Source organism: Gracilinanus agilis, chromosome 1 (genome assembly GCF_016433145.1).
Source record: "Gracilinanus agilis isolate LMUSP501 chromosome 1, AgileGrace, whole genome shotgun sequence".
In the NCBI taxonomy this organism is placed as follows: Eukaryota; Metazoa; Chordata; class Mammalia; order Didelphimorphia; family Didelphidae; genus Gracilinanus; species Gracilinanus agilis.
Genome location: NC_058130.1, coordinates 799,872,867 through 799,885,861, shown reverse-complemented (window position 1 = coordinate 799,885,861; position 12,995 = coordinate 799,872,867). Strand labels below are relative to the sequence as shown.

At 50.3% G+C, this 12,995-nt stretch overlaps 1 pseudogene; it reads right to left on the bottom strand.

Moving 5' to 3' along the window:
* Positions 1 to 12,573, bottom strand: part of LOC123230601 — a 61,059-nt pseudogene extending 48,486 nt beyond the window's left edge.
* Between the last annotated feature and the right edge of the window lie 422 nt (positions 12,574 to 12,995).

The window sequence follows — 12,995 nt, the reverse complement described above, 5'->3', positions numbered from 1 at the left end:
CCTGCATTCAAAAGGTTTCTCTCCTGTGTGAATTCTCTGATGTACAGTAAGATAGGAGCTCTGACTGAATGTCCTTCCACACTGCTTGCATCCATAAGGTTTCTCCCCAGTGTGGATGCTCTGATGTGCAGCAAGACTGGAGCTGTGAGTGAATGTCTTTCCACATTGCTTGCATTCATATGGTTTCTCCCCAGTGTGGATTCTCTGATGTACAGCAAGATAGGATCTCTGACTGAAAAACTTTCCACATTGGTTGCATTCATAAGGTTTCTCCCCAGTGTGGATTCTCTGATGTTTAGCAAGATTGGACTTATTTGTGAATGTCTTTCCACATTGCTTGCATTCATAAGGTCTCTCCCCACTATGCATTCTCTCATGTTCAATATGGGATGAATGTTGAGGTGCAACACAGAATTCTCTGAAAGCAAAATTATCGGGCCCATCACTCATGAATCTTTGTAGGTCCATTTTTTCCACAGAAGGGCTCATCTCTGTTGGATTCATCTTCATTTCAGGTTTGCTCTCTCCTTCTAAAAGAAACAGTAAAACATACATATATAGTGACATGTACACTATCAGAACATAAATTGCTTTATATCCTATTTCCTCAGGAAAGAAGAAAAATCCTCCAATGTAAATGGGCATAATCCATCCTTTGAAAATGCCATTGCCTCAAAGCTAAAAAACAATTTAAATAACAAAGAGCTTCCCATGTGATCTCATTGGCTCTTCATAACAAATCTGGGATTTTGAACAGGTTAGCTTTATTATATTCCTAACTCAGACCATGACCTCAGAAATGCTGAATGAATGACAACACAAAATCCTGGCAGCTGAGAACAAATCTTGTGACTGGGCATTCTCTGTCCATAGTACTAGACTATTCACTTTCAATCTTTTGGATTTATTTTAATTGTCTACATTCAATCCTCTCTTCAGAGGTATGACACTATTGGATACATTTAGACTAAATATTCCTATTATTTCATCACCTAGCTTTTCTGAAAGCATTATGTAATTCCCTTTGTGATTGCTTCTGACCTTATTTTTTTTTCCGGTATCTGAGATCAGAACTTGCTAGGTCTTTTAAGCCTGGGCAAGTCACGGGAGCTCTGTTGGTCTCAAGATCCTCAATGATAACATGGACATATTGATATCAAGAGACTCCTAGGATTCCTATGAGTATCTAATGCAATAATATTTATAAAGTGTATAACACATATTAGGGACCATATGCAATTGGTGATGTTCATTTTTATCATTAGAATTTGGATTACTTTCTTCTTTGATTGCTTTTCTCCTTAAATTGCCATTCTCTTAACTCCTCGAATTCTTGATTTCCCTGTTGAATTAAATGCATTTCCATTCCCAAACACACCTTTCTCCCTGGATCATCTCAGAATGAGATTCAGGATCTGTTGCATCTTTCTAAAACACCTCCATGTCTGGGTTCAACTTTGTGAGCTTCAGGACGGCCCACAATGGTGTTTCCCTTCCTTTGTATACTCAGGGCTTAGCATAGTTCCTAGAACATCTTTATTATTTAATATATTTTCTAAGTGGGCCCACCACTTATGTCAGGCCCAACTTCTACTAGGATCCTTGCATTCTGGTCTCTCGCCTGGAAGGCAAATGCATGCTCTGGCCTCAGCCAAGTTTCTGTTTCTCTCTTGCCCTTCTCAGCAGTCAACAGTAACTTCCTTGGAACTAGAGTAGACCCAATCCTGAGATCTCAGAGGCTTCTCTCTAGGCTCTCATTTCCCTAAAGTGAGGTGCTGTGGTCACCTGATTGTCCAAGAACAGGAAAAAGACTGAGCCCCAGAGACTAGGAAAGGGTCTGAAAATTATGATAATGGGAAAGCTTAGCCTTGGATTACTTCCAAGGAAAGCATTAGTCTTCACTCCAACTCATGGGCTGCATGTCAATTGAAAGAAAATCAGGAAACCAGCTACCTGGCTCCATTCTACATTGAGGCTACCTGACCTCAGCTGGGTCTTCAGGTGGCAAGGCAATACTGTGACGTCTCCCTCATGGATTCCCTTTGCCACACACCACAGCAGCCTTCCAAATATTTCCCTAATCTCCAGCTCTCCCTCATGGTTGCCTCGAACCCCCTGCCTCACCTTCTGAGCTAAGAGCTTGGCCTCATATTTCACTGAATAAAAGCTGAACCCCTCTGCAGAGCTCTCTTATCCTCCACATTTCACCTAGCTCAGCTGCTTCCTTTTTCCTCTCTGGCCTCAGGAACAGAGGAAAAGGATATTCTTCTCCTAGCTAAAGAAAATCTCTTTCCATGGGCAAAGAAGCCCATCCCATCCCTCATCTAAGCCCCTCTATTCCTCCCTGCAGGGCCTCCATTGTTCTTTCTTCTTTAGCCTTTCCCACACTAATAAGCTAACGACTCTTCCTCTAGAAACCAATAAACCATTTCTCCCCAATGCTCCAAGCACTCTCATTTGACCTCTTCCTCTCCATGAGGTACTGTCCAACATCTGTCCTTGGGTTCAGGGCTAAACTGCTTGACATGGCCATTTGCAATGAGTTGTGCCAGTGCCTGTCCCTTGTTTCCTCTGCTATACTTTCCCCCAGAATCCTCAGTCTGGCTCTCCTGATGCCCCAGGCCACCTCCCCACATTAGACCACTCCAGTGCTCCTTCCCTTCAGAGCTTTCCCACTCGTGATTGGCTGCCCTGTAGTGCATGTTGCTATCTACTCCAGCAGAGGGTGAGCTCCATGAGGGCAGGGGATATCCACTGCAGCCCTTTATTTCCCACATAACTTAGTGCAGGACCCACCACAGAGCAAGCATTCATACAAGTTTCTGGATACTAAAGGTCTCAGAGGGGATAAGCTCAGCCCTTCTGGCCTCTGAAGGAGACTTCCAGGCCCTTCAGTTCCCAAAACTCACTTCTTAAAGGGTCACAGACTGATCCCCTGAAGGGAGCTGACAGGAAATGGAGTCCAACAGTCTCATTTTACAGATGGGGAAACTGAGGCCCAGGGAATCAGTAACTTGGCCAGGGAGTTCCTCTAAAACTTCTGAAAAAGAATTCCAAGTTGGGTCCTCCTGCCCCTAAATCTAGCCCTGGCTTCACCAGAGCACCCAGAAGTCTCTGGTCACTCAGGCTCTCCCACATCACTTTTCCTCTCCCTCACCTGGGCAGCAGCTCCTTAGGCCTTCTTGCTCCAGCACCCATGTGGCTTCCTTCTGCTTCAAGTAAGAGATCACATCTTCTGGGGGAGCTAGAAGGCCTGGGCATGGGGAATCAGTAACGGAGGAAAATGGAGAGAAGCTTGTCACTTCAGGGACCTTAGGGAAAGGTTGGGGAGTCTAGTGACTCAACTCAGACTCTATCCATGGGGTTCCCACAGGAGTATGCCTCACCCCTAAGTGTCGGTAATACAGGAGCCAAGGGTAGGATGTGCCCTTTACCCTACATGGGGACCTGGAATGGGCAACAGCCACCACCCCCCATCCTGTTCTGGTCCATTTTAGCATAAAGTGAAAACTCCCACATTGGGTCCGAGGGTCAATGTTCTGGGTCAGTCTGAAGCCTCAAGACACAAAGACCTCAAGAGATCAGATTTTGTCCAATTACCCTGCCTGCTCCTCCCTCCCTGACATCTCTCTGAGCCTCATGGACTCTCCTCTGGGGGAGCCTCTGCCTCCTCTCCTGGGGAATTCAACAATCCTTGTTTGGCCCAATGCTTTCTCAGCCAGTCCATTCATCTGGACAATCACAAAGGGCAAGCAGGGCCTGTAGGTTTACAGGGCATCCTGGAGGAGCAACTCCCCAACATATAGGGTGGAGAGATGAGTGGGGAAAAGGTCAGGGAACCAATCTGGAACCAGAACATTAAGTTTTAGGGCATTTTCTTCAGAAAAGACTGGACTCAGTCCATAGTTTTCCATTATCTGGAAATGAGAGGCAGCTAGAAGGGAAGGGGGTAGGAGCCTGGGATTAGAGGCAGGAAGGCCTCGGTTTACATTTCACCACAAACAGCTCCTATGTGGGTGCCTCAGAACAAGCCCCTTAATCAAATCTATTTCCTCATCTGTAAAATGGGGATAATTGTGTGACTGAATTAGGAATTAGGAAGACGAGGAAAAGTGCCATAATATTACAGAGAAAACCCTCAGCAGAGACCTGGGACAAGAGTAGGTCATTATAAACACTTCAACCCTTCCCTCACTGGCTCTGCTCCAGGCTTAGGGCAATATGAAGAAAGATTAAGGACAAACCATCTCTCCTGGGGACACCGAGGAACTGTGAGCTACGAGTTTATGCTGGTTAAAGAGAAAAAGATCCCCAACAGTAGATCCACATTAGAGGGGAAGAGGGTGGGAGGAAAACCCTCCTGAACAGTTTTCCCAGATAGGTTTGGGAGACACAATTCTGGGTGAGGGAGAGGCGAGACAGAATCAGCTTTGATATTACTTCCACCTCTGAGATTCTCCAATACACGTTTGATCTCAGACTTCAGGAGCACCAAAGGGAGCCTCCAAGGTCCCATTATACAACGCAAAGTCCTTTTACAGGAGAACCAGGCAGCAGGAGGGACCTGGCTCTGGGACTCAGCACACCAGCCCTCATCCCTTCCTCATGACAGAAAACTGCTTCCAACTTTGCCTGCTGCTGAGGGCCATATTCCCTTGGATGGCAGACTCGGGCAATAGGGAGAGGCTCCTTACCCACAGAGAGCAGGTTCCGGGTATTCTCCAGCATCACCTCCTTGTACAGCTCCTTCTGGGGAGGGGACAAGAGGCGCCACTCCTCCCTTGTGAAGTCCACAGCCACATCCTGGAATGTCACCGCCTCCTAAAGCAGCCAAAGGCAGAGCACAGAGGGCTGAAAGCCACATCACAGGGAAGAGCCCACCTCTGGTCAATTACAGGAGGAAACTGACCCACAGAGAAGGGAGGGGCCCAAAGGTCCCACCTTTTGTCAGTGTCAGAGGCAGCACTAGAAGCTGAGTCTTTAAGAGCCTGATGGATGCTTGAGAAAAGCAGCTCTAGGATGGCTTGGAAAGAAGCCAAGGAGTTTCTAGAGTGTGAAGGGAAATCTCTAGTTGACCTCCAGTGCTGCCTTGATCCCCAGGGCCCCCATGGGGGGATATAGGTATCAGTCATGTGTCTGTGGCCTTGTTGCTGTGTCCCAGGGCAGCCAGTATCAGTGTGAGAGTCACCAACATGCCAGAGCCCTAGTCACAGAGTGGGGAGCTGAAGGGTGTGTAAAAGGCAGGCGAGGAAAGGAGAGGGGGCTTCCCTTCGTGGTTGCCAACTGTAAGGGGAAACTAGATATTTAAGATATGGTCTACAGAAATCGGATTAACTCGATTTCAAATTAAAATAGACCAAAGTCAGGATGACTTTTATCGAAGTTTACTTACCATTAGGAAGGTTGAAGGTAGGGAAATTGAGAGTGAGTGTAAATGGAATTAGCTCATCCTCATTCATTGTTAGACTCTGGCCATCAGACATAATGTCACACCACCCAACTTAGAATTAAGTGGGGAGGGGAAGATCAGTTACCCACACGTGACAATAAGTAACAAATCAAAAACAAGGGACTGCCCTTTGGGCAGTCCAAAAACAGTATTGAGGCTGCCATTTTTCCACTTTAATTTGGAGGTGGGTGCAGGAAGTGACGAAAGATGCTATCTTTTAAATATGATGGTCACTTCCTGTGGAGGGAGTTGTTGCTTTGAACTTGGTGTTGAAGGATCTCTGGTGAGGCCTCAGACTGTTTCCCTCTGAATTGTCATGTGGGTAAGTTAGGCTGACTTCCTTTCTCCTCCTTTGGTGTTTCTGGAGGCTCTACCCTCAAGGAGGCCTCTCTTGCCTCTCTAATTGTAAAAGGCCTTGTGGCTAGAAACCTTGTTTAATCAACCTCTGTGCTCCTTTGCTGGGGCCTCTAAATTCTTATCTGGTCCGGGCCAGTCTCTCTCTCTCTGTTTCCCTACCTTCAACCTTCCTAATTGTAAATAAATTTCCATAAAAGTCATCCTGACTTGGGTCTATTTTAATCTGAAATCGAGTTAATCCGATTTCTAGCAACCATACCTTAAATATCTAGTTTCCCTTCTTACAGTACCTCCTGGAACTAACTGCCTCTCTCGGCTAGGGGTTTGTTTCTGAGCTTTCCTGATCTCTACTGAGTCAAGAATGAGATTTAGAAAGGCTAAGATCTCCCTCCCCTCCCCCCCCAATAAATGTTCATCAATCTGGTAATGAGCCCCCACATCAGTATTTACTCATACCACTGTGGAAGGTACACAAAAGGAGAGAATGTGTCTCAGAGAGAGCTCGGACTCAGGACGCAGCCCAGGGTGACCTATCCTTGGAGAAGACTGAGCTGATCTCGGATCATTTACTTATTGATCCTATTTACAGTAACTGCTTTTTGTCCGGTAACTGCCTGAGTGCTGGTTCTCTGCCTCCTGACTCAGCTCCACATTCCCCCAGCCTGTAATAGGTGAAGTGCAGAATCCAGCTCTTGGGCACTTTGTCACTGTTCGAGTCTTATTTCAAGGCATTAACTGAGCTTTGTAATAGGCAAATTTATAGATTAAATTTTAGACATTTACGGTAAGATGGCAAGCATATGAGGCAAGGCTGGAGGATTACAACCATGGAATGGTAAGAAATGGAGTTTTTTTCCTAGAGTGACTCTTGTATGGCTGTGGCAGTTAGAGGCTATTCTACCCGTCCCAGTGAAGAGCCCAAGGAAAGTGGATTTGTCTCTGAGAAGAAACACCTGACCGTGGAAATTAAAGTTGAGCAAGAAGACCAGACTTGAGTGATGGACATACCAGGATGTTTCAAGCTTCTTGTCTTTACCTGTGTGGATTATTTGCTAAGGATCCAGTTAGCTGTGAACACTGCTGGAGTTGAAGAGGATCCAAGTTGTGAGACCATCAAAAACTTCCCTTTCTAACCTCCAAAAGTTTGTGTTAGAACAGTGTAGATTTTGATCCATTTCAAGTCCCTGAAGTCTGTCCATAGTTATCTAGTTCAGTGTGACCTTTTCCCCATAACTCCAACTCTAAAACTTAGAATAAACTGTTTTGCTTACTCCTTGTTGTCTTTCCTCAAACCCCAAAAAGGACCCAGAGTGTTAACATCCAACCCTTGTGTTTTCCCCAGTGGTTAATGACTCACAATTGCTAACTGCCATTTCAATAGCTAGAGTGGTTTCACCTAACACAAACATCCCTTGTGAGAGGTCCCTTGTTGTCCTGTGAGATCTTGTCACTTGCGGTGTGTGGGTATGTCCTGGTGGTGTGTGACATCTCCATATTACCCAATTTAAGCAGTTACTTATTTCAGCTTAGAAGATTCAGGTGAGCCACAGGGAATCAGGTCTAGTCTTTCTACACAGCTGACCCATCTCAGAGATGTCTGGTTTGCTGCCCAGTCAGGGCCCTGACCTTACACTAGACACACAAGAATCTCTTCTTAGTCTGAGAGAAGGAGGGCTGAGGCATTGATGGCCCCTTAGTATTGATTATTCCAGTCAGTCACAGTGTCCCTGACTATCCAGGATCTATAACCAGTGATGACCCTCCATCCTATGATAGACATCACTTACCAGTCTGTTCTTTGTTCTGTGCTCCCCCAAACCTATCAACGAGATCTAGCCTTTTTCCTTAGGGTTTGGAGCATTAACAGAGGCAAGCCCCTGACCCCTTTTATTGACAGGCAGCATTCCCCTGCTTGTCCTCCTTGGAGAGTTGCCTCAGTTTACCTTCTAGTTAAATTTCACTCCCAACACCTGACCTTCACAATGTTGGACAGAACAGTAGATGTTCACTAATGAAGAGGAGTCTACGGTATTTTTAGGAAGAGACCCCAAAGGGAAGAGATCATTTGCTTCTTGAACACTCATCGAGCAGCAGAAATGCAAGAGGAGTGAATTACTGAAGACAACAGTAGCAGCGGCAGAACATCAGAGAGAGCAGAAAAAGGTTTCTTTTAAAAACTACAGACAAGGAGAAAGGGAGGAAGGAGGAAACCCGGTAGAGCTAAAGGTGAAGGCAGAGGGCATCATGGGAAGAATCTTCTGGCATCCCATCAGCTCCAGGAGGTTGTTTCTTTGTTGGACTTCAGGACCACAGGAGAGAAGAGAAGATACAGAGAAGATGGGGACACACCCAGAGCATCTCAAGGATCAGAAACTGTCATTTCCTTTCCCTCTACATTTAGCATCTGCTCTGCACTTCTGGGGATTCCCCAAGAGGTAAAAGACAGTCCTTGCCTTCCAGCAGCTCACAGTCCAGTGGGGCAGGAAGACAATACACAATGGACACAAAGTAAATTCTGTCTAGGACAGTGAGGGGCAAACTATAGCCTGCAGGCCAGATGCAGCCCCCTAAAATGTTCTCTCTGGCTACAAACATTAATTCCTAATCTGACGAATACAATGAATAGAATACAAATACGATGAAACTTCAAAAGAGTTACCTTAGAAACAGACCGACAGATGAGCATTTCCTTTCCTTTGGCCCCCTCTTTAAGAAGTTTGCCCATGACTGGTCTAGGAAAAATAGGGAAGAATGGAAAGAATGAAGACACTCTGACTAAGAGGGATGATGGAAGGTTTCCTATAGGAAGTTTTTAGTCTTTAATTGGGACTTACAGGAAGTTTAAAGGGGTCAGTGGTCTGAAATGTGGAGGGAAATATTCCAGACATGAAGTAAAGCCACCGAAAATGCCCCAAACTAGACACAGTCAGATCACACGGTGGATAGAGTGCGAGATCTGGAGTCAGGAAGACGTGGGTTCAGATGTGACTTTAGTCCCTTCCTAGCTATGTGATCCTGGGTAAGTCACTTAACTCTGACTGCCTAGCCGTCATCACTCATCTATCTTAGAACTAATCCCAAGATAGCAGGTAAAGGTTAAAAACAACAAAAACCTTTTCTCCATTTTGGGTCAGTTAGGTGACTCTGTGACTAGAGAACTAAGAGACAAGATCCTGGGTTCAAATATGACCTCTGACACTTCCTACCTATGTGACCCTGGGTAAGCCACTTACCCCCAATTACCTGCCTCTTAGCCATCTTCTGCCTCACAACAGATATTTACCATCAATTCTAGGACAGAAAGTAAAGCGTTTTTTGAAAGTCTGCAGCTGAAGGAATCCTGAAGGCCAGGCTCCCTGGATTCAAGAACACAGACTGGAGAGTAATGAATAAGAAGACGGGAAAGAGGGCTTTGAAGACCAAACAGAATGGTTTGTATCTGATCCTGGAGGGAATAGGGAGCCACTGGGGTTTATGGAGTAGGGAAGTGACATGATCAGAGCTGAGCAGTAGGAAAATCACTCTGGTGGGAGAATAGAGGAGGCCTTGGAGTAGGGAGAGCCTTGTGGCAGACCCAGCATGAGGTTGTCTTACTAGACCAGGAGGGAGATGATATGAGTCTCCACCAGGAGGATGGCAGTGACACAGACAGAAGGGGACATACTGGAGATGCTGCAAAGGTGAAACTGACTGGTCCTGGCGCCATGTTGGATACTGAGGTAACGGACAGGAAGGAGTCAAAGGTTTTATATTAGAGGGATGAGGAGGATACAGCTATAGAGAAGGTGGACATTCCATCTAGGGGAGAGAGAACAATGTATTAGGGACACACTGAGCTCAAGATGTCTACTGGTCTCCTAATGTGAAATCCCTGTAAGGAAATTTGAGATGAAAGACTAGAGGTCAGCACCGAGATTGGGGCAGAAAATGTAGGCCTGAGACTCATCAGCAGAGAGACTGTGCTTGCATTCGTCCCTGGTATGTGATGAGATCACCAAGTAAAGAAGTCCAGAAGGAGGAGAGTAGAGGGCCAAAGACAGGGCTGAAGGAACTCCTCAACCTAACCTACTGTTACAAAATCTAGAGGAGGAGCCAGCAGAGAAGACAGAGAATCACAGGTCAGAGGTAGAAGCTAAACCAGGAGGGAGAGTCGTGTGTAAAACCCTCGCGAGAAGAGAATATCGAGGAGGAGAGAGGGGGCCAAAAGCATCAAAGGCTGCAGACAGGACTGAGAGAAGGTCTGAGGAGGTGCTCTCTATCGTCTCAGGAAAGAGCACGTAAAGGTGATGATAGAGACCAACAACCAAATCAGGCTGGGGCAGGAACTGGACAAGCAGACCATACTGCAGCTGGAACTCACTGAGGGCACGTTCCTCCCTAAGGATAAAATGACTCCCAAGAAGGTGAGGATTACTGTGGGGACAGCCCGAGACTGCAAGTGACCAAGAGACTGGGGTTGCTACTCGAACTGAGGAGGGGGCGATGGCGTCGGCTACTGGGACGTGGTTACCCATTAGAGATCAGACTCAGTTTAGGGCTGATGGCGAGGCAGTGAATATGAAGACCTATAAGGCATCCATAGCCCAGGATTTGGAGGTGCTAAGGAGATGGGGAGAAACCCGGCCTGGGAGGCAGCCTGGGGGGAGCTCTGGGGGTCGGAGCTGTCCAGGGGCCCAGGAATCCCTCCCAAAGCCGAGAGGAGAGCCGGGAAGGGCTGTTCCTCCTGCCCTGGATGTGGGCACAGAAATGGCCCAGCAGGAAGGAGGCAGCAGCTTCCCAGCCCAGCTTGTGCCAGGGCCTGGGAAGGGCCTCCCTGGCTGATGGGCTCCATCTGGGGCTGGAAGGCACTTACCTGGGCTGGCAGTCTGTTCCTCTCTGAGGCCATCCCGGGGACTCCAGGCTCCCTGTGGAGGCAGCAAAGGAGCCCCAGTGAGTCCCTCTGGGGAAGCTCCTCCATCTCTTCCACCCTGGAGCCCCACCTGAGCACCCACAGCTGGGGAGGGAGAAGGGACCCAGAGGGCACAGGTTTTCCCTTCTCTTCCCAGGCCCAAGGCTGCCCCACAGGGATCTCCACGGGGTGAGGGGCCCCAGGAGGCACCCAGGGCAAGGCCTGCCCTCACAGGAGAGCCTGCTACCAGCACAGGGAGGGGGGCAGCTGGGGAAGAGAAGAGGGTCTGGAGGGCAGCTGAGCCCCCCCTCTGTTCCTGCTCTTCTGCCCCCTCCCTTCTGCCATCTTCCCAGACCCCCAAGAGGCAGCAGGGCCAGAAGGGGAGCCCAGGGAGGGGCTGGGAAGGCACAGGGTCCAGCAGAGCTCCTGGCAGGAGGGCAGGACCCTGGGGAGGCTCAAGTGCTCCTGGGAAGCAGGAGGAAGGGGTGCTGGGGGCTCCCTAGGAGCTGGGCAGGGCGCCTGGGACCCTCTGGCGCAGCTGAGGCTGGGAATCCCTAAAGGGAACTGGAGCCAGGGAGGCCAAGGCCTGGGCCCTGATGGGGACCCGCCCAAGGGCCAGGGGGCCAAAGAAGGGGGCCAGGAAAGGGCTTTGGCTCCTGGGGGGGGATTCTGGGGGCAGGAAGGCAGAGCTCAGGGATCCTCTCAGAGGGCAGCCCAGAGGAACCTCTAAGCAGGAGTTGGGGGTCAGGACACCTGGGTCACAAATCCCTGGGGCCAGGGAATGGCCCCTCTCTCCCCTTAGGCCCCACCCCAGGGTTGGGATTCCCCCTAGGCCACCCCCACCAGGCTGGGCAGGAGAGAGCCCCCCTCCCCCTGCATCCAGCCCCTCCTAGCAGAGAGCTCCTGGGGGGGGGGGGAGTGAGGGAATGTGAGGACTACAAGGAGGGGCAATCTGGGGGTTCTGAACCATCTCAGAAGAATCAGGCAGGTGAAGGGGGGGGTCAGTCAGGGTCGGGGGAGGAGAAGGAGGAGGAGAACCTGGAACAGGGCCTGGACGTGGCCAAGAGGCCAAGGTGGCCCGAATGGGACAAGAAAATGGCCCAAAGCCTAAGGCCTGCTCTCAGGGGGAGGGGGAGGGTCTGCAGGAGGACCCCCTGGGCTGGGGGAGGGTCATGGGGTCCCTCTCAGTGCTCCAGGAGGGCCCAGCCAGCCCCCAGGAAGCTCTTCCAGCCAGGAAGCCCTTCCAGGGGGGCAGGCCAGGCTCGGGGTTCAAAGACAAAAGGGGGAGCCCCTAAGAGCACAGGAAGGGTCTGAGGCCAGACTGGAACCCAGGCCCTCCCCAAGGCAGGCTTGGCACTCTCCCCAGAGGCCCAGAGGGGGCTCCCTTTGCCAGAGGGCCCTTCTCCTCCCTCAGCCCCGCATCCCTGACTGCAGGGCCTTCCTGGGGCTCTGCTGGCCTCCATTGAGCCCCTGCAGTGACTTTCCTCTGGCCCAGCCTCCCCCCACCCCCAGCAAAACCCCCAAGATGCTCTTGGGCACGCCCAGCCCTAATGGCCCATCCCCCTCCTCCCTGCCCCAGGACACGGGGGGGGGGGGGGGGGAGGGGATCCAAGAACAGCACCTCCAGCTCCTGGCCAGAAGCACCTTCTTTGGGTGTCCCCCATGGGGGGCTGACAGGCTCCCCCTCCCCAGCTCAGACCACCGCCCTCCCCGGCTTCCCTACAGTCCAAATGACAATGTCGCCTCCTCCAGGAAGCCCTCCCGAACTTCCTCTTCCCTCTCCACCCTCTCTGGTCATAACATCCTGTTTAGCCTGAATAGAGGGTGCAGGGTGTGCCTGCAGCAGAGGCTGGGAGGCAGGACTCCGGGGTCCTGACATGGCCGGTAAAACTGCATCCGGTACGGCCCCCCCCCCAGACACCCCCTCCAGGCAGCACGTTTTAGCAGGAAAGAAGATCCAAAGAGGAAGCCAGAGGCCCCAGCCAGCCCCGCCCAGCCGCAGTCTCGCCAGTCGTGGGGGAGGGGATCCTGGAATTGGGCTCCGGGGGGGGGCGGTCTTCCCCGAGAATTCGAACCCGACCCAGCCCAAGGGGCCCACGCGGCCAGGGGCTCCAACCGGGGGGAGGGGAGAGACTCCCCCGCCTCCCGCTCCTCCCACATCTGGCCCCCCCACCACCACTTCATAATTACCGAGGCTGGAGGCGCGGGGCGTGAGGGGTCAAGGCCTGAAAACCTTTGGAAGCGCCCGGAGGAGGGGGGGGAACGCGGTACTTCCACTTCCGGTTTCCGGGAGGCCTCCGC